Source organism: Antechinus flavipes, chromosome 2 (assembly GCF_016432865.1).
Source record: "Antechinus flavipes isolate AdamAnt ecotype Samford, QLD, Australia chromosome 2, AdamAnt_v2, whole genome shotgun sequence".
Taxonomy (NCBI): domain Eukaryota; kingdom Metazoa; phylum Chordata; class Mammalia; order Dasyuromorphia; family Dasyuridae; genus Antechinus; species Antechinus flavipes.
Window position 1 is genome coordinate 108,463 of NC_067399.1, and position 21,929 is coordinate 130,391.

Consider the following 21,929-nt stretch of genomic DNA (forward strand, 5'->3'; position numbering starts at 1 on the left):
ATTCTTTTTGCTTCTTTTGCAGCAACATTCTAAGGTAGGGATTCTTATCGTGAAGCCCCCTAAACTTGTTTTTAAGAAATATTTTGCTATTTAAATAGAATTGATTTCCTTTGTAATCCTACATGTTTGAATTTTTGCACTTAAAAAGTGTTATTCTGCAAAAGGGTCCCTGAACTTCACCAGACGGACTATCCAAGGGACCCATGACCCCAAAAGACTTTTGCTTTTGCCCATGGTGAGGTAAACAAATAGTCTCATCCCACCCCAATCTTTTACTTTAAAGCCATTTCAATTAGATTTGCAAAACACTGGTCAAATCCATTCTTAAGTTCATGGAACCTCTACAAAAATTGCCCATATATCAGGACCATTACCATATAGTGGCTACCAGCCCAGCATCTTTTTCCAGGGAAGAAGATGGACATTCAATGAAGTAAGCGAATTTCATCTATTTCTGATGAAAAAGCCAGAACTTAATAAAAAGTTTGATCTACAAATATAGAACTCAAGAGAAATCTAAAAAGGTAAAGATTAATCTTGGGAACTATATTTCGACTATATAGATGTATAAAGAATACATGTATACCTTGTTCTAGAAATGATGCGGAAAGGACATTGTACCAGAAAAAGGGTAAAGTGGGGGAGTACATCTCATGAAGAGGCATAGGAAACCTATTATATCTGAGAGAAAGAATGGAGGGGGATGAATATAGTGGGTATCTTACTGCCTTCAGAATTGGCTTTAAGTGAAAAATCTTAAGACATATTCAATCTATGGTGAAACTTCTCCCACCTCATTGAAAAGTGAGAAGGGAAAAGTGAAAAGGGAAGGAATAAGCTAAGCGGAAGGGAATACGGAAACTGGGAGGGAAAGGGGTAAGATAGGGGGAGGAACTCTAAGGCGGGGGGAGGATACTAAAAAGGGAGAGCTGTGAGAAGCAAGTGGTGCTCACAAGCTTAATCCTGGGAAGGGGGGAAAGGGGAAAGAAGGGAGAAAAGCATAAACCGGGGTAACAAGATGGCAAGTAATACAGAATTGGTCATTCTAACCATAAATGTGAATGGGGTAAACTCCCCCATGAAGAGGAAGTGGTTAGCAGAATGGATTAAAAGCCAGAATCCTACAATATGTTGTTTACAGGAAACACACCTGAAGCGGGGAGATACATGCAGGTTAAAGGTAAAAGGTTGGAGCAAAATCTACTATGCTTCAGGTGAAGTCAAAAAAGCAGGGGTAGCCATCCTCATCTCAGATCAAGCTAAAGCAAAAATTGATCTAATTAAAAGAGATAAGGAAGGGCACTATATCTTGCTAAAGGGTAGCATGGATAATGAAGCACTATCTATATAAACATATATGCACCAAGTGTGCATCTAAATTCTTAAAAGAGAAATTAAGAGAGCTGCAAGAAGAAATAGACAGTAAAACTATAATAATGGAGATCTTAACCTTGCACTCTCAGAATTAGATAAATCAAACCACAAAATAAATAAGAAAGAAGTCAAAGAGGTAAATAGAATACTAGAAAAGTTAGATATGATAGATCTCTGGAGAAAATGTAATGGAGACAGAAAGGAATACACTTTCTTTTCAGCAGTTCATGGAACCTATACAAAAATTGACCATATATTAGGACATAAAAACCTCAAACTCAATGCAATAAGGCAGAAATAGTAAATGCATCCTTTTCAGACCACGATGCAATGAAAATTACATTCAACAAAAATCCAGGGGGAAGTAGACCAAAAAATAATTGGAAACTAAATAATCTCATACTAAAGAATGATTGGGTGAAACAGCAAATCATAGACATAATTAATAACTTCACCCAAGAAAACGATAATAATGAGACATCATACCAAAATGTATGGGATGCAGCCAAAGCGGTAATAAGGGGAAATTTCATATCTCTAGAGGCCTATTTGGATAAAATAGAGAAAGAGAAGGTCAATGAATTGGGTTTGCATCTAAAAATGCTAGAAAAGGAACAAATTAAAAACCCCCAGTCAAACACTAAACTTGAAATTCTAAAAATAAAAGGAGAGATCAATAAAATTGAAAGTAAAAAACTATTGAATTAATTAATAAAACTAAGAGTTGGTTCTATGAAAAAATCAACAAAATAGACAAAACCTTAGTAAATCTGATTAAAAAAGGGAAAGAGGAAAATCAAATTGTTAGTCTTAAAAATGAAAAGGGAGAACTCGCCACTAACAAAGAGGAAATTAGAGCAATAATTAGGAGTTACTTTGCCCAACTTTATGCCAATAAATTTGACAACTTAAAAGAAATAGAAAAATACCTCCAAAAATATAGCTTGCCCAAACTAACAGAGGAAGAAGTAAATATCCTAAACAGTCCCATCTCAGAAAAAGAAATAGAACAAACTATCAATCAACTCCCTAAGAAAAAATCCCCAGGACCAGATGGATTTACATGTGAATTCTACCAAACATTTAAAGAACAATTAACTCCAATGCTATATAAACTATTTGAAAAAATAGGGCTTGAAGGAGTCCTACCAAACTCTTTTTATGACACAGACATGGTTCTGATATCTAAACCAGGTAGGCTGAAAACAGAGAAAGAAAATTATAGACCAATCTCCCTAATGAATATTGATGCTAAAATCTTAAATAAAATATTAGCAAAAAGATTACAGAAAATCGTCACCAGGATAATACACTATGACCAAGTAGGATTTATACCAGGAATGCAGGGCTGGTTCAATATTAGGAAAACTATTAGCATAATTGACTATATCAATAACCAAACAAACAAAAACCATATAATCATCTCAATAGATGCAGAAAAAGCATTTGATAAAATCCAACATCCATTCCTAATTAAAACACTTGAGAACATAGGAATAAATGGACTTTTCCTTAAAATAGTCAGGAGCATATATTTAAAACCATCAGTAAGCATCATATGCAATGGGGAAAAACTGGAACTTTTCCAGTAAGATCTGGAGTGAAGCAAGGTTGCCCACTATCACCATTATTATTTAATATCGTATTAGAAACACTAGCCTCGGCAATAAGAGTCGAGAAAGATATTAAAGGAATTAGAGTAGGCAATGAGGAAACCAAACTATCACTCTTTGAAGATGATATGATGGTATACCTAGAGAACCCCAGAGATTCTACTAAAAAGCTATTGGAAATAATTCACAATTTTAGCAAAGTAGCTGGCTACAAAATAAATCCCCATAAATCCTCAGCATTTTTATACATCACCAACAAAACCCAGCAGCAAGAGATACAAAGAGAAATCCCATTCAGAATAACTGTTGATACCATAAAATATTTGGGAATCTATCTACCAAAGGAAAGTCAGGAATTATATGAGCAAAATTATAAAAAAGTCTCCACACAAATAAAGTCAGACTTAAATAATTGGAAAAATATTTAGTGCTCTTGGATCGGCCGAGCGAACATAATAAAGATGACAATACTCCCTAAACTAATCTATTTATTTAGTGCTATACCAATCAGACTTCCAAGAAAATATTTTAATGATCTAGAAAAAACAACAACAAAATTCATATGGAACAAAAAAAAGTCGAGAATCTCAAGGGAATTAATGAAAAAAAAAATCAAATGAAAGTGGCCTAGCTGTACCTGATCTAAAATTATATTATAAAGCAGCAGTCACCAAAACCATTTGGTATTGGCTAAGAAATAGATTAGTGGATCAGTGGAAAAGGCTAGGTTCACAAGACAGAATAGTCAACTATAGCAATCTAGTGTTTGACAAACCAAAGCCCCTAACTTCTGGAAAAGAATTCATTATTTGATAAAAACTGTGGGATAATTGGAAATTAGTATGGCAGAAATTAGGCATGGACCCACACTTAACACCATATACCAAGATAAGATCAAAATGGGTTCATGACCTAGGCATAAAGAATCGAGATTATAAATAAATTAGAGGAACATAGAATAGTTTATCTCTCAGACTTGTGGAGGAGAAAGAAATTTGTGACCAAAGATGAACTAGAGACCATTACTGATCACAAAATAGAAAATTTTGATTACATCAAATTAAAAAGCCTTTGTACAAACAAAACTAATGCAAACAAGATTAGAAGGGAAGCAACAACTGGGAAAACATCTTCACAGTTAAAGGTTCTGATAAAGGCCTCATTTCAAAATATATAGAGAACTGACTCAAATTTATAAGAAATCAAGCCATTCTCCAATTGATAAATGGTTCAAGGATATGAACAGACAATTTTCAGAGGATGAAATTGAAACTATTACCACTCATATGAAAGAGTGTTCAAATCATTATTGATCAGAGAAATGCAAATTAAGACAACTCTGAGATACCACTTACACCTGTCAGATTGGCTAAGATGACAGGAAAAAATAATGATGAATGTTGGAGGGGATGCGGGAAAACTGGGACACTAATGCATTGTTGGTGGAGTTGTGAACGAATCCAACCATTCTGGAGAGCAATCTGGAATTATGCCCAAAAAATTATCAAATTGTGCATACCCTTTGATCCAGCAGTGTTTCTATTGGGCTTATATCAAAGAAATACTAAAGAAGGGAAGGGACCTGTATGTGCCAAAATGTTTGTAGCAGCCCTATTTGTAGTGGCTAGAAACTGGAAAATGAATGGATGCCCATCAATTGGAGAATGGCTGGGTAAATTTTGGCATATGAATGTTATGAAATATCATTGTTCTGTAAGAAATGACCAGCAGGATGAATACAGAGAGGACTGGCGAGACTTACATGAACTGATGCTAAGTGAAATGAGCAGAACCAGGAGATCATTATACACTTCAACAACGTTATTGTATGAGGACATATTTTGATGGAAGTGGATTTCTTTGACAAAGAGACCTAACTGAGTTTCAATTGATAAATGACGGACAAAAGCACCTACACCCAAAGAAAGAACACTGGGAAACGAATGTGAACTATCTGCATTTTTGTTTTTCTTCGGGTTATTTATACCTTTGAATCCAATTCTCCCTATGCAACAAGAGAACTGTTCGGTTCTGCAAACATATATTGTATCTAGGATATACTGCAACATATCAACATATAAAGGACTGCTTGCCATCTAGGGGAGGGGGTGGAGGGAGGGAGGGGAAAAAAAATCGGAACAGAAACGAGTGTCAATATAAAGTAATTATTAAATAAATATTTAAAAAAAAAGAAAAAAAAAAAGAAAAATGTGACTTTCAGCAGGAGGATTTCCCAGTCTCCCCCAATGGCTTCTTCCCCTTGAAGGTTACCTTGTATCTATTCTGTAAAGAGATATAAAATCTCCATAGAGTTGTATATGTTGCCTTTTCCATTAAAATGTTAGCCCCCTGACGACTCAAAAAAAAAATTTCAACTAAAATTGAATAGGAAGCCTTTCCTGATTTTTCTTTTTGTCTTCCCTCTGATATTATCTTAAATGTATACTGTATATAGCTTTTTTGATCCACTGTTTATTTTTTTCATATTTCCTTCTTTAGAGCATGAGCTCCTTGAAAGTATGGATCAATTTTTTGCCTTTATTTGTATCCTCAGTACTTAGTACGATGCCTGATATATATTGGACACTGTGTTCATTTATTGACTTGACTCAAAGTTACTAATATAGATTGAAATGTCTATTAGTTTTCATTGCTTTTATAGTCAGACATCTCTTCTGGGTGTATGTGAATAAGGGTATAAAAATGATCGTTTTTAAAGAGGCATTTATTCTGAGTCAATAAAGATTTTCTAAGTATATCTTCTATAGAGGTCCAAAGATAGTGAAGGAACTCTGGGTGAGGTATAAGACACTTCAGTCCAGTGGAAACCTGATGACAATGTAGGTTTCAGCTCCCCATCTCCCTTAAGGGCTCTCAGCTTTTCTGAGAAGTCATGGGGCTGTGACAACCTGTAATGCAAATGAAACAGAGTGATACCTAGTGGCAAAGTGCCATCTACATAAATTATGTGGTCCCACATGCACAGTATGTAGTTAGCACATGTGCACTGTTAAAGTAAGCCCAAAGAGCTTACCTCATGTAGAGGGCCACAAAGAGTGGTGAAACTCTGGATAAGGCATAAGACCCTTCTGACAATGTCTGATTTGGCTCCCCACCTCCCTTTGGTGGTCTCACCTTTCCTGAGAAGTCAGGAAGGGAGTAATCACCTGTTATTCCCTTAAATCCCTAGATCTGATACTCGTAGATCAAGCAAAGGAAAAATTGATCTAATTAAAAGAGAAAAGGAAGGAAACCATATCTTGCTAAAGCATAGCATGGTTAGATGCTATACCACTTGGTGCATATATGTATATCAATACTAAACATATATACACCAAGTGGTATAGCATCTAAATTTCTAAAGGAGAAGTTAAGAGAGCTAAAAGAAGAAATAGACAGCAAACCTATAATAATGGGAGATCTCAACCTTGCACTCTCAGAATTAAATAAATCAAACCATAAAAAGAAAGAAGTTAAGAGGTAAATAGAATATTTTAAAAGTTAGGCATGATAGATCATGGGGGAAAACTGAATAGAGACAGAAAGCAGTACACTTTCTTCTCAGCAGTTCATAGAACCTAAACAAAAATTGACATTATTAGGGCATAAAGACTTCAAATTCAAATACAGAAAGGCAAAAATAATAAATGCATTCTTTTTAACATCATGATGCAATAAAAAACTACATTCAACAAAAAGCCAGGGGAAATAGAACAAAAAGTAATTGGAAATTAAGTAAGCTCATCATAAAGAATGAATGGGTGAAACAACAAATCATAGACACAATAACTTCAACAAAAAAAAAAAAAAACAATAATGAGAAAACATGCCAAAATGTCTGGGATGTAGCTAAATTGATAATAAGGGGAAATTTTATATCTCTAGAGGCTCACTTTCATAAAATAGAGAAAGAAAAGATCAATGTAATAGGCTTCCAACTTAAAAAGCTAGAAAAAAAGCAAATTAAAAATGCCTAATCAAATGCTAAACTTGAAATTCTAAAATTAAAAGGAGAAATTAATAAAATTGAAAGTAAAAAAAATTATTGAATTAATAAATAAAACTAAGAGTTGGTTTTATGAAAAAACCAACAAAATAGAAAAAACCTTTGGTAAATTTGACTAGAAAAAGGGAAGAGGAAAATCAAATTGTTAATCTTAAAAATGAAAAGGGGGAACTTTCTACCAATGAAGAGGAAGTTAGAGCAGTAATCAAGAGTTATTTTGCCCAACTTTATGCCTATAAATTTAATAACCTAAGTGAAATGGATGACTATCTTCAAAAATATAGGCTGCTTAGATTAACAGAGGACAAAGTAAATTGCTTAAATAGTCCCATTTCAGAAAAAGAAATAGAATAAGCTATTAATCAACTCCCTAAGAAAAAATCCACAGGATGAAATGTATTTACATGCGAATTCTACTAAATATTTAAAGAACAATTAGGGCCAATACTATGTAAACTATTTGAAAAAGTAGGGAATTAGGATGTCCTACCAAATTCCTTTTATGACACAGATATGGTACTGATACCTAAACCAGGTAGGAGGAAAACAGAGAAAGAAAATTATAGATAAATCTCCGTAATATTTATTGATGAAAAAATCTTAAATAAAAAATTAGCAAAAAGATTACAGAAAATCATGCTCAGGATAATATACCATGACCAAATAGGATTTATACCAAAAATGAAGGGCTGGTTCAATATTAGGAAAACTATTAGCATAATTGACTATATCAATAACCAAAATAACAAAAACCATGTGATCTTCTCAATAGATGCAGAAAAAGCATTTGATAGAATTCAACATCCATTCCTATAAAGGACACTAGAGAGTATAAGAATAAATGGACTTTTCCTTAAAATAGTCAGTAGAATCTATTTAAAACATTCAGTAAGCATGATATGTAATGGGGATAAACTGAAAACTTTCCCCATAAAATCAGGAGTGAAACAAGATTGCCCATTATCACCATTCCTATTCAATATTGTATTAGAAGTGCTAGCTTCGGCAAGAAGAGATGAGAAAGAGATTTAAGGAATTGGAGTAGGTAATAAGGAAACCAAATTATCACTCTTTGAAGATGATATGATGGTATAATTAGAGAAGCCCAGAGATCTGACTAAAAAGCAATGAGAAATAATACACTACTTTGGCAAAGTTGCAAGATACAAAATAAATCCACATAAATCATCAGCTTTCTTATATATCACTAACAAAATCCTACAGCTAGAGATACAAAGAGAAATCGCATTTAAAATAACTGCTGATAGTATAAAATATTTGGGAATCTATCTGCCAAGGGAAAGTAAAGAACTATATGAGTAAAACTACAAAACACTTTCCACACAAATAAAGACAAATCTAAACAATTGGAAAAATATTAAGTGCTCTTGGAGAGACTAAAAGAATATGATAGGGACTTCTGGCCAAGATGGTGGAGAGGAGGCACATAGTTGTGTAAGCTCTGCATTTTCTCTCACTATCCATTTCATTACAAGTCTCTGAAATAATGCTTGACTGAAAAAAAAAAACAAAAAACACAAATAGTTACCAAGAGAAGACATCCTTGAAACTCTCCAAGAAAGGTCTTTTTTTGCTTGAGGGCGGGAACAGTTTTAGATTGGGCGCAGGCTGAGGGCAGTGGCAGTGAGAGCACAGGAGGCAGCTCACAGCCGAGCAGACTGGAGAGGGGGTGGGGTGTGATCTCAGCCGGCTCTGAGGGGAGAACTTTGCTTCAGGATTGGATACTTTGCCCTGGCAGCAAGCTAGCAGCCCAGCAGAGAAGCTAAAAACACCGGGGAGTGAAGAATACAACCCCAAACAACTGGAGTCTCTTGGGAACTGGCCACGTCTCCCCCACAGTGTTTCAGCATACTCTTGGAATCTCAGAGCGCAGATGTAGCAGAGTCTCGCTAGAGCCTCATTGCTTCCCCCGCAGTCTGTAGAGGAAACTCAATAACACCACCGAGCTCCACCCCCCAAAAAAGCAGACTCTAGGGTTTTTTTTCTTTTTTTCTTTGCTAGTTTGTCTTTGATTCTTTGACAAAATGAGCAAAAAATTGAAGAGGACTTTAACCTTTGACAGCTTCTATACAGATAGAGAGCTCCTCCAATCCTGAGGAGACTAAAAACAGACTGTCCCCAGGTGAATCCCCAAAGGAGGAGATCATCTGTTCCTCAGCACAGATGAACCTCATAAAAGAAATTAAAAAGGCTCTCACAAGAGAGCTAGAAGAAAAATGGGAAAAGGCGAGGGAAGCTTGGCAAAAGAGTCTGGAGAAGTCATCCCACTCATTTAAAGACAGAGTGGATAAAGAAATAAAATCCTTGAAAAATATTGATTGATTATTGAACTGGAAACAGAAAATAGCTCTCTACAAAACAAAATTGACGAAATGGAAAAAAAATTTCATAGAACAAAAGAACTCAATTGGTCAATTAGAAAAAGATATTAAAAAACTGAGTGAAAAAAAATACTTCATTGAAAATCAGAATTGAACAAATAGAATTGAATGACTCAAGGAGACAAGAAGAATCAGTCAAGCAAATCCAAAAAAATCAAACAATGGAAAAGAATGTGAAATACCTTCTTGGAAAAACAATAGACTTGGAAAACAGATCCAGGAGAGACAATCTGAGAATCATTGGACTCCCAGAAAAGCATGGTGAAAAAAAGAGCCTAGACACTATTTTCCAGGAAATGATCAAAGAGAATTGCCCAGAAGTCATAGAAACAGAGGGTAAAATAAACATTGAAAGAATTCATCAATCACCTACTGAAAGGGATCCTAAAATCAAAACACCAAGAAATATTGTGGCCAAATGCCAGAACCCTCAGATGAAGGAAAAAATACTGCAAGCGGCTAGAAAAACCTAATTCAAGTATCAAGGAGTCACAATAAGGATCACCCAGGATCTAGCAGCATCCAGATTAAAGGATCGAAGGGCCTGGAATATGATATTGCGAAAGGCTAAGGAACTTGGTATGCAGCCAAAAATAACTTACCCAGCTAGAATGAGCATCTTTTTCCAGGGAAGAAGATGGACATTCAACGAAGTAAGCGAATTTCACCTATTTTTGATGAAAAAGCCAGAACTTAACAAAAAGTTTGATCTACAAATAGAGAACTCAAGAGAAACCTAAAAAGGTAAAGATTAATCTTGGGAACTATATTTCGGCTATAAAGATGTATAAAGAATACATGTATACCTTGTTCTAGAAACTAGATGTGGAATGGACATTGTACCGGAAAAAGGGTAAAGTGGGGGTACTACATCTCATGAAGAGGCAAAGCAAACCTATTATATCTGAGAGAAAGAATGGAGGGGGATGAATATAGTAGGTATCTTACTGCCTTTAAAATTGGCTTTAAGAGAAAAATTTTAGACATAGTCAATCTATGGTGAAACTTCTCCCACCTAATTAAAAAGTGAGAAGGGAAAAGTGAAAAGGGAAGGAATAAGCTAAGTGGAAGGGAATACAGAAACTGGGAGGGAAAGGGGTAAGATAGGGGGAGCAAATCTAAGGTGGGGGAAGAGATACTAAAAAGGGAGGGCTGTGAGAAGCAAGTGGTGCTCACAAGCTTAATACTGGGAAGGGGGGGAAGGGGGAAAGAAGGGAGAAAAGCATAAACAGGGATTAACAAGATGGCAAGTAATACAGAATTGGTCATTTTAACCATAAATGTGAACGGGGTAAACTCCCCCATAAAGAGGAAGTGGTTAGCAGAATGGATTAAAAGCCAGAATCTTAAAATATGTTGTTTACAGGAAACACACCTGAAGTGAGGAGATGCATGCTGGTTAAATGTAAAAGGTTGGAGGAAAATCTACTATGCTTCCGGTGAAGTCAAAAAAGCAGGAGTAGCCATCCTGATCTCAGATCAAGCAAAAGCAAAAATTGATCTAATTAAAAGAGATAAGAAGGGCACTATATGTTGCTAAAGGGTAGCATGGATAATGAACCAATATCAATATTAAACATATATGCACCAAGTGGTATAGCATCTAAATTCTTAAAAGAGAAATAAAGAAGACTGAAAGAAGAAATAGACAGTAAAACTATAATAGTGGGAGATCTTAACCTTGCACTCTCAGAATTAGATAAATCAAACCACAAAATAAATAAGAAAGAAGTCAAAGAGGTAAATAGAATACTAGAAAAGTTAGATATGATAGATCTCTGGAGAAAATGTAATGGAGACAGAAAGGAATACACTTTCTTTTCAGCAGTTCATGGAACCTATACAAAAATTGACCATATATTAGGACATAAAAACCTCAAACTCAAATGCAGTAAGGCAGAAATAGTAAATGCATCCTTTTCAGACCATGATGCAATGAAAATTACATTCAACAAAAAGCCAGGGGAAAGTAGACCAAGAAAATAATTGGAAACTAAATAATCTCATACTAAAGAATGATTGGGTGAAACAGCAAATCAGACATAATTAATAACTTCACCCAAGAAAACGATAATAATGAGACATCATACCAAAATGTATGGGATGCAGTCAAAGCGGTCATAAGGGGAAATTTCATATCTCTAGAGGCCTATTTGTATAAAATAGAGAAAGAGAAGGTCAATGAATTGGGCTTGCAACTAAAAATGCTAGAAAAGGAACAAATTAAAAACCCCCAGTCAAACACTAAACTTAAAATTCTAAAAATAAAAGGAGAGATCAATAAAATTGAAAGTAAAAAAACTATTGAATTAATTAATAAAACTAAGAGTTGATTCTATGGAAAAACCAACAAAATAGACAAACCCTTAGTAAATCTGATTAAAAAAGGAAAGAGGAAAATCAAATTGTTAGTCTTAAAAATGAAAAGGGAGAACTTTCCACCAATGAAGAGGAAATTAGAGCAATAATAAGGAGTTACTTTACCCAACTTTATGCCAATAAATTTGATAACTTAAGTGAAATGTATGACTACCTCCAAAAATGTAGGCTTCCCAGATTAAGAGAGGAGTAAGTATATTGCTTAAATAGTTCCATTTCAGAAAAAGAAATAGAATAAGCTATTAATCAACTACCTAGAAAAAATCTTCAGGACCTGTAATGGGTGGAGGCTTGAGTTGATGCACTGAGGTCCCAAGCACATGAGGCTAAATAGTAATTGGACCATAATCTATAAATATATAACTTGGAGAAAGAATGGCCCCCGCCCACTCTTTGTGCAAGTCCTGATGTGTTGTATAGGAAATGACAATTTTGGTGGATGGAGGCAGGGGAGTGGAAAAGGAAGGGGAAGGAGAGACTACTTGCATTGCGATTGCGATGGACGGCCCTTCAGCTCAGGTCTCTCTCTGCTAGCTGGCTTCCTGTCACAGCTGCCCATATTGCTATAGCAATCTTTCTTTTTCTAATCAGATTTACCAAAGATTTATCTATTTTTTTTCATAAAACAAACTCTTAGTTTTATTGATTAATTCAATAGTTTTTTTTTTTACTTTTGATATTAATTTCTCCTTTTAATTTTAGAATTTCAAGTTTAGTATTTTATTGGGGGTTTTTAATTTGGTCTTTTTCTAGCTTTTTAAGTTGCAAAGCCAATACATTGATCTTCTCTTTCTCTATTTTATTCAAGTAAGTTTCTAGAGATATAAAATTTCCCCTTATAACTGCTTTGGCTGCATCCCACAAATTTTGGTATGATCTCTCATCGTTGTCATTAACTTTAGTAAAATTATTAATTGTGTCTATAATTTGCTGTTTCACTTAATCATTCTTTAAGATGAGATTATTTAGTTTCCAATTACTTTTTGGTCTATTTACCCTCAACTTTTTGTTATATGTAGTTTTTATTGTCCATAATCTGAAAAGAAAGCAATTACTATTTCTGCCTTTCTGCATTTAATTTTGAGGTCTTTATGTCCTAATATATGGTCAATTTTTGTGTAGGTCCATGAACTGCTAAGAAGAAAGTATACTCCTTTCTGTCACCATTCAATTTTCTCCAAAGATCTATCATATCTAAATTTTCCAATATTCTGTTTACCTCTTTAATTTCTTTCTTATTTGTTTTGTGGTTTGATTTATCTAATTCTGAGAGTGCAAGACTGAGATCTCCCACTATTATAGTTTTGCTGTCTATTTCTTCTTGCAATTCTCTTAACTTCTCCTTTAGGAAGTTATTTGCTATACCACTTGGTGCATATATGTTTAGTATTGATATTGCTTCATTGTCTACCCTTTAGCAAATATAGTTTCCTTCCTTATCTCTTTTAATTAGATCAATTTTTGTTTTTGAGATAAGGATGGATATCCCTACTATTTTTACTTCACCTGAAGCATAATAGATTCTTCTCCAGCCTTTTACCTTTCCTCTGTATGTATCTCTCTGCTTTAAATGTGTTTTCTGTAAATAACATTTTGTAGGGTTCTGACTTTTGATCCAGATAGCTATCCACCTCGACTTTATGGGAGAGTTCATCCCATTCACATTTACAATTAAAATTACAAATTCTGTATTTGCTGCCATTATAATATCCCCAGATTGTCCTTTTCTTTTTCTTCCCCTCTATTACTCCCTTCCGTAGCATTAAACTTATGGGCCTCACTTGCATCATGCAACTCTCCCTCCTTAGGATCCCTCCCTCCTTCCTTTCAATCCCTTCCCCTTTCCTGTACCCTTCCCTTATCACTCTTTTTCCTTTTCCTTTTCCTCTCCCACTTTTTAATGAAGTGAGAGAAGATTCTCTGTAAAACAAATATGTCAATTATATTCCCTTTGAGGCAATTCTGATGAGAGTAAAATTCACTCAGTGTTCCTCCCCCTCTCTAAGTGCCTTCAGATATGATAGGTTTCCTTTGCCTCACTGTGGGATGTAATTTCCCTCTTTTTATATCCCCTTTTCCCTTTTTCTGACACTATCCCCTTTCCATTGATACTTCCCTTTTTTTATATTATATCAGTAAAATCAAATTATCCATGTGGTCTTTATGTAAATTCACAACAGAAACACAATTTTCAAATGTTCCTTTTACCTTTTTCTGCTTCTCTTGAGTTCTGTGGTTGGACATAAATTTGTTTTTGTTTAAATCTGTTTTTTTTTCCTTAGAAACTAATAGAATTCCTCTGTTTCATTCAGTTTCCATCATCATCCATGGTAGAAAATGCTCAGCTTAGCTGGGTAATTTATTCTTGGCTGCATTCCAAGTTCTTTTGCCTTTCAGAATATCAGATTCCACACTGGGAAATGAATATAAACTGCTTGCATTTTTGTTTTTCTTCCCGGGTTATTTCTACCTTCTGAATTCTATTCTCCCTGTGCAACAAGAAAACGGTTCAGTTCTGCACATATATATTGTATCTAGGATATACTGTAACCTATTCAACATGTAAAGGACTGCTTGCCATCTAGGGGAGGGGGTGGAGGGAGGGAGGGGAAAAATAGGAACAGAAGTGAATGCAAGGGATAATGCTTTTTAAAAAATTACCCTGGCATGGGTTCTATCAATAAAAGTTATTTAAAAAAAAAAAAAAAACAAACAGAATATCAGATTCCAAGCTCCTTGTTCCTTTAATGTGGTACCACTCAGATCTTGAGTGCCTTATTGTGGCACCTCAGTGTTTGAATTTTTTTTTTTCCTGGCTTCTTGTAAAATTTTTTTCTTTATATGATAGTTCTGAAATTTGCCACAATATTCCTTGGGGTTTTTATTTTAGGGTCTTTTTCAGAAGGTGTTTGATGAATTCTTTCAACACCTATTTTACCTTCTGATTCTATTACTTCTGTGCAGTTGTCTTTGATGATTTCCTGTAAAATAGAATCTAGACTCTTTTTTTCATCATAATTTTCAGGAAGTCCAATGATTCTCAGGTTATCTCTCCTAGATCTATTTTCCAGGTCTGTTGTTTTTCCAAGTAAATATTTTACACTTTTTTTTCCCTAATCTTTCTTTTTTTTTTTTTTTTTTTTTGGTTTGCTTGACTGATTCTTGATGTCTCAATGAATCAGTCATTTCTATTTTTTCAGTTCTGATTTTTAGTGAGTTATTTTCTTCATTAGCTTTTTTTACTTCTTTTTGTTTATGTCCAATTGAGTTTTTTTTTTTTTTTTTTTTTTTTTTTTTTTTTTTTTTTAAATTTTTTTATTTAATAATTACATTATATTTACACTCATTTCTGTTCCGATTTTTTTTCCCCTCCCCCCCTCCACCCCCTCCCCTAGATGGCAAGCAGTCCTTTATATGTTGGATATGTTGCAGTATATCCTAGATACAATATATGTTTGCAGAACCGAACAGTTCTCTTGTTGCATAGGGAGAATTGGATTCAGAAGGTATAAATAATCCGGGAAGAGAAACAAAAATGCAGATAGTTCACATTCGTTTCCCAGTGTTCTTTCTTTGGGTGTAGCTGCTTTTGTCCGTCATTTATCAATTGAAACTCAGGTCTCTTTGTCAAAGAAATCCACTTCCATCAAAATATGTCCTCATACAATATCGTTGTCGAAGTGTATAATGATCTCCTGGTTCTGCTCATTTCACTTAGCATCAGTTCATGTAGGTCTCTCCAAGCCTCTCTGTATTCATCCTGCTGGTCATTTCTTACAGAACAATAATATTCCATAACATTCATATACCACAATTTGCCCAGCCATTCTTCAATTGATGGGCATCCATTCATTTTCAGTTTCTAGCCACTACAAACAGGGCTGCTACAAACATTTTGGCACATACAGGTCCCTTTCCCTTCTTTAGTATTTCTTTGGGATATAAGCCCAATAGAAACACTGCTGGATCAAAGGATATGCACATTTTGATAATTTTTTGGGCATAATTCCAGATTGCTCTCCAGAATGGTTGGATTCGTTCACAACTCCACCAACAATGCATTAGTGTCCCAGTTTTCCCGCATCCCCTCCAACATTCATCATTATTTTTTCCTGTCATCTTAGCCAATCTGACAGGTGTGTAGTGGTATCTCAGAGTTGTCTTAATTTGCATTTCTCTGATCAATAATGATTTGGAACACTCTTTCATATGAGTGGTAATAGTTTCAATCTCATCCTCTGAAAATTGTCTGTTCATATCCTTTGACCATTTATCAATTGGAGAATGGCTTGATTTCTTATAAATTTGAGTCAGTTCTCTATATATTTTGGAAATGAGGCCTTTATCAGAACCTTTAACTGTGAAAATGTTTTCCCAGTTTGTCGCTTCCCTTCTAATCTTGTTTGCATTAGTTTTATTTGTACAAAGGCTTTTTAATTTGATGTAATCGAAATTTTCTATTCTGTGATCAGTAATGGTCTCTAGTTCATCTTTGGTCACAAATTTCTTTCTCCTCCACAAGTCTGAGAGATAAACTATTCTATGTTCCTCTAATTTATTTATAGTCTCGTTCTTTATGCCTAGGTCATAGACCATTTTGATCTTATCTTGGTATATGGTGTTAAGTGTGGGTCCATGCCTAATTTCTGCCATACTAATTTCCAATTATCCCAGCAGTTTTTATCAAATAATGAATTCTTTTCCAGAAGTTAGGGGCTTTGGGTTTGTCAAACACTAGATTGCTATAGTTGACTATTCTGTCTTGTGAGCCTAGCCTTTTCCACTGATCCACTAATCTATTTCTTAGCCAATACCAAATGGTTTTGGTGACTGCTGCTTTATAATATAATTTTAGATCAGGTACAGCTAGGCCACCTTCATTTGATTTTTTTTTCATTAATTCCCTTGAGATTCTCGACTTTTTATTGTTCCATATGAATTTTTGTTGTTATTTTTTCTAGATCAATAAAATATTTTCTTGGAAGTCTGATTGGTATAGCACTAAATAAATAGATTAGTTTAGGGAGTATTGTCATCTTTATTATGTTCGCTCGGCCGATCCAAGAGCACTTAATATTTTTCCAATTATTTAAGTCTGACTTTATTTGTGTGGAGACTTTTTTATAATTTTGCTCATATAATTCCTGACTTTCCTTTGGTAGATAGATTCCCAAATATTTTATGGTATCAACAGTTATTCTGAATGGAATTTCTCTTTGTATCTCTTGCTGTTGGGTTTTGTTGGTGATGTATAAAAATGCTGAGGATTTATGGGGATTTATTTTGTAGCCAGCTACTTTGCTAAAATTATGAATTATTTCCAATAGCTTTTTGGTAGAATCTCTGGGGTTCTCTAGGTATACCATCATATCATCTGCAAAGAGTGATAGTTTGGTTTCCTCATTGCCTACTCTAATTCCTTTTATATCTTTCTCGACTCTTATTGCCGAGGCTAGTGTTTCTAATACGATATTAAATAATAATGGTGATAGTGGGCAACCTTGCTTCACTCCAGATCTTACTGGGAAAGGTTCCAGTTTTTCCCCATTGCATATGATGCTTACTGATGGTTTTAAATATATGCTCCTGACTATTTTAAGGAAAAGTCCATTTATTCCTATGCTCTCAAGTGTTTTTATTAGGAATGGATGTTGGATTTTATCAAATGCTTTTTCTGCATCTATTGAGATGATCATGTGGTTTTTGTTTGTTTGGTTATTGATATAGTCAATTATGTTAATAGTTTTCCTAATATTGAACCAGCCCTGCATTCCTGGTATAAATCCTACTTGGTCATAGTGTATTATCCTGGTGACAATTTTCTGTAATCTTTTTGCTAATATTTTATTTAAGATTTTAGCATCAATATTCATTAGGGAGATTGGTCTATAATTTTCTTTCTCTGTTTTCAGCCTACCTGGTTTAGGTATCAGTACCATATCTGTGTCATAAAAGGAGTTTGGTAGGACTCCTTCAATCCCTATTTTTTCAAATAGTTTATATAACATTGGAGTTAATTGTTCTTTAAATGTTTGGTAGAATTCACATGTAAATCCATCTGGTCCTGGGGATTTTTTCTTAGGGAGTTGATTGATAGTTTGTTCTATTTCTTTTTCTGAGATGGGACTGTTTAGGATATTTACTTCTTCCTCTGTTAGTTTGGGCAAGCTGTATTTTTGGAGGTATTTTTCTATTTCATTTAAGTTGTCGAATTTATTGGCATAAAGTTGGGCAAAGTAACTCCTAATTATTGCTCTAATTTCCTCTTCGTTAGTGGTGAGTTCTCCCTTTTCATTTTTAAGACTAACAATTTGATTTTCCTCTTTCCTTTTTTTAATCAGATTTACTAAGGGTTTGTCTATTTTGTTGGTTTTTTCATAGAACCAACTCTTAGTTTTATTAATCAATTCAATAGTTTTTTTACTTTCAATTTTATTGATCTCACCTTTTACTTTTAGAATTTCAAGTTTAGTGTTTGACTGGGGGTTTTTAATTTGTTCCTTTTCTAGCATTTTTAATTGCAAACCCAATTCATTGACCTTCTCTTTCTCTATTTTATACAAATAGGCCTCTAGAGATATGAAATTTCCCCTTATTACCGCTTTGGCTGCATCCCATACATTTTGGTATGATGTCTCATTATTATCGTTTTCTTGGGTGAAGTTATTAATTATGTCTATGATTTGCTGTTTTACCCAATCATTCTTTAGTATGAGATTATTTAGTTTCCAATTATTTTTTGGTCTACTTCCCCCTGCTTTTTTGTTGAATGTAATTTTCATTGCATCGTGGTCTGAAAAGGATGCATTTACTATTTCTGCCTTACTACATTTGAGTTTGAGGTTTTTATGTCCTAATATATGGTCAATTTTTGTATAGGTTCCATGAACTGCTGAAAAGAAAGTGTATTCCTTTCTGTCTCCATTACATTTTCTCCAGAGATCTATCATATCTAGCTTTTCTAGTATTCTGTTTACCTCTTTGACTTCTTTCTTATTTATTTTCTGGTTTGATTTATCTAATTCTGAGAGTGCAAGGTTAAGATCTCCCACTATTATAGTTTTACTGTCTATTTCTTCTTGCAGCTCTCTTAGTTTCTCTTTTAAGAATTTAGATGCTACCCCACTTGGTGCATATATGTTTAATATAGATAGTGCTTCATTATCCATGCTACCCTTTAGCAAGATATAGTGTCCTTCCTTATCTCTTTTAATTAGGTCAATTTTTGCTTTAGCTTGATCTGAGATCAGGATGGCTACCCCTGCTTTTTTGACTTCACCTGAAGCATAGTAGATTTTGCTCCAACCTTTTACCTTTAACCTGCATGTATCTCCCCGCTTCAGGTGTGTTTCCTGTAAACAACATATTGTAGGATTCTGGCTTTTAATCCATTCTGCTAACCGCTTTCTCTTTATGGGGGAGTTTACCCCGTTCACGTTTATGGTTAGAATGACCAATTCTGTATTACTTGCCATCTTGTTAACCCCGGTTTATGCTTTCCTCCCTTCTTTCCCCTTTCCCCCCCTTCCAAGTATTAAGCTTGTGAGCACCCCTTGCTTCTCACAGCCCTCCCTTTTTAGTATCCCTCCCCCCTCCTTACAGTTCCTCCCCCTATCTTACCCCTTTCCCTCCCAGTTCCCGTATTCCCTTCCCTTAGCTTATTCCTTCCCTTTCTACTTTTCCCTTCTCACTTTTCAATGAGATGGGAGAAGTTTCACCATAGATTGAATATGTCTTAAGATTTTTCACTTAAAGCCAATTCTGAAGGCAGTAAGATACCCAGTATATTCATCCCCCTCCATTCTTTCTCTCAGATATAATAGGTTTCCTATGCCTCTTCATGAGATGTACTACCCCCACTTTACCCTTTTTCTGGTACAATGTCCTTTCCACATCAATTTCTAGAACAAGGTATACATGTATTCTTTATACATCTATATAGTCAAAATATAGTTCCCAAGATTAATCTTTACCTTTTTAGATTTCTCTTGAGTTCTATATTTGTAGATCAAACTTTTTGTTAAGTTCTGGTTTTTTCATCAGAAATAGATGAAATTCGCTTACTTCGTTGAATGTCCATCTTCTTCCCTGGAAAAAGATGCTCATTCTCGCTGGGTAAGTTATTTTTGGTTGCATACCAAGTTCCTTAGCTTTTCGGAATATCATATTCCAGGCCCTTCGATCTTTTAATGTGGATGCTGCCAGATCCTGGGTGATCCTTATTGTGGCTCCTTGATACTTGAATTGGGTTTTTCTAGCCGCTTGCAATATTTTTTCTTTCACCTGAGGGTTCTGGCATTTGGCCACTATATTCCTTGGTGTTTTGATTTTAGGATCCCTTTCAGTGGGTGATCGATGAATCCTTTCAATGTTTATTTTTTCCTCTGTTCCTATGACTTCTGGGCAGTTCTCTTTGATAATTTCCTGGAAGACAGTGTCCAGGCTTTTTTTTTCATCATGTTTTTCTGGGAGTCCAATGATTCTCAGATTGTCTCTCCTGGATCTGTTTTCCAGGTCTGTTGTCTTCCCCAGAAGGTATTTCACATTTTTCTCCATTGTTTGATTTTTTTGGATTTGCTTGACTGATTCTTCTTGTCTCCTCGAGTCATTCAATTCCACTTGTTCAATTCTGATTTTCAGTGAAGTATTCTCTTCACTCACTTTTTTAAAATCTTTCTCTAATTGTCCAATTGAGTTCTTTTGTTCTGTGGAATTTTTTTCCATTTCGCCAATTTTGTTTTTTAGAGAGCTGTTTTCTGTTTCCAGTTCACTAATCCTATTTTTCAAGGATTTTACTTCTTTATCCACTCTCTCTTTAACTTTCTCCAGACTCTTTTCCCATTTTTCTTCTAGCTCCCTTGTGAGAGCCTTTTTAATCACTTCTATGAGGTTCATCTGTGCTGAGGAACAGCCGATCTCCTCCTTTGGGGAATCACCTGGGGACTGCCTGTTTTTAGTCTCCTCAGGATTTAGAGTCTGCTCTCTATCTGTATAGAAGCTGTCAAGGGTTAAAGTCCTCTTCAGCTTCTTGCTCATTCTGTCTATTAATCAGAGATAAACTACCAAAGAAAAACAGAAAAAAACTGGAGTCTTTCTTTGGGGGAGGGGCTGGGTGTGTTATCGAGCTTCCTCTACAGACTGCAGGGGGCAGCAGTGAGGCACTAGCAGGACTGTGCTGCGCCTGCGCTCTGAGATCCCAAAGCGTGCTGAGTCACTGAGGGGGGGGAAGGGGGGGGGGGCCAGGTCCTGAGAGACTTCAGCTGTTTGCAGTTGTATTCTTCAGCCCCGGTGTTTTTAGCTTTTCTGCTGGGCTGTTGACTTGCTGCCGGAGGAAATTATCCAAACCTGTAGCGAAGCTCTCCCCGCAGAAACGGCTACGATCACTCTCCACCCCCTCTCCAGTCTGCTCCCGTGCTCTCACTGCCGCTGCCCTCAGCCTGTGCCCGATCTAAAACCGCCCCAGCCCTCCAGTAAAGACAGACCTTTCTTGGCGGATCTCAAGGATGGCTTCTCTTGGTAACTATTTGTGGGTTTTTTTCAGTCAAGCATTGATTCAGAGGCTTGTAATGAAGTGGATAGTGAGAGAAAGCGCGGAGCTTATGCAACTGTGAGCCTCCTCTCCGCCATCTTAACCGGAAGTCCTGTTCTTTCTTTTCCTTTTCCTTCTTTCTTTCCCTTTCTCTTTCTTTTTCTTTCTTTTCCTCTTCCTTTTCTTTTTCTCTTTCTTTCCCCTCTCTTGTCCCCTCATTTTCCTTTCCTTCTCTATTCCTATATCTTTCTTTCCTTTCCCCATTTTTCTTCTAGCTCCCTTGTGAGAGCCTTTTTAATCACTTCTATGAGGTTCATCTGTGCTGAGGAACAGCCGATCTCCTCCTTTGGGGAATCACCTGGGGACTGCCTGTTTTTAGTCTCCTCAGGATTTAGAGTCTGCTCTCTATCTGTATAGAAGCTATGGATCGTCCTTTTGATTTTTTTACTCATTTTGTTAAAGCCTGTAAGGTCTGCCTTCAGGTCCAGGAGTTTACTAGCTTCCTCTGAACAGCAAGGATAGGTGTATGGATGGATAGCTGTCCTGCCAACTGGCTACAAAGAGCAATAAGGTACAGTAGTGCTCTGGGAAAGAGTCCCCTTCCCCTCCCCAAGTAACTCAGGCCT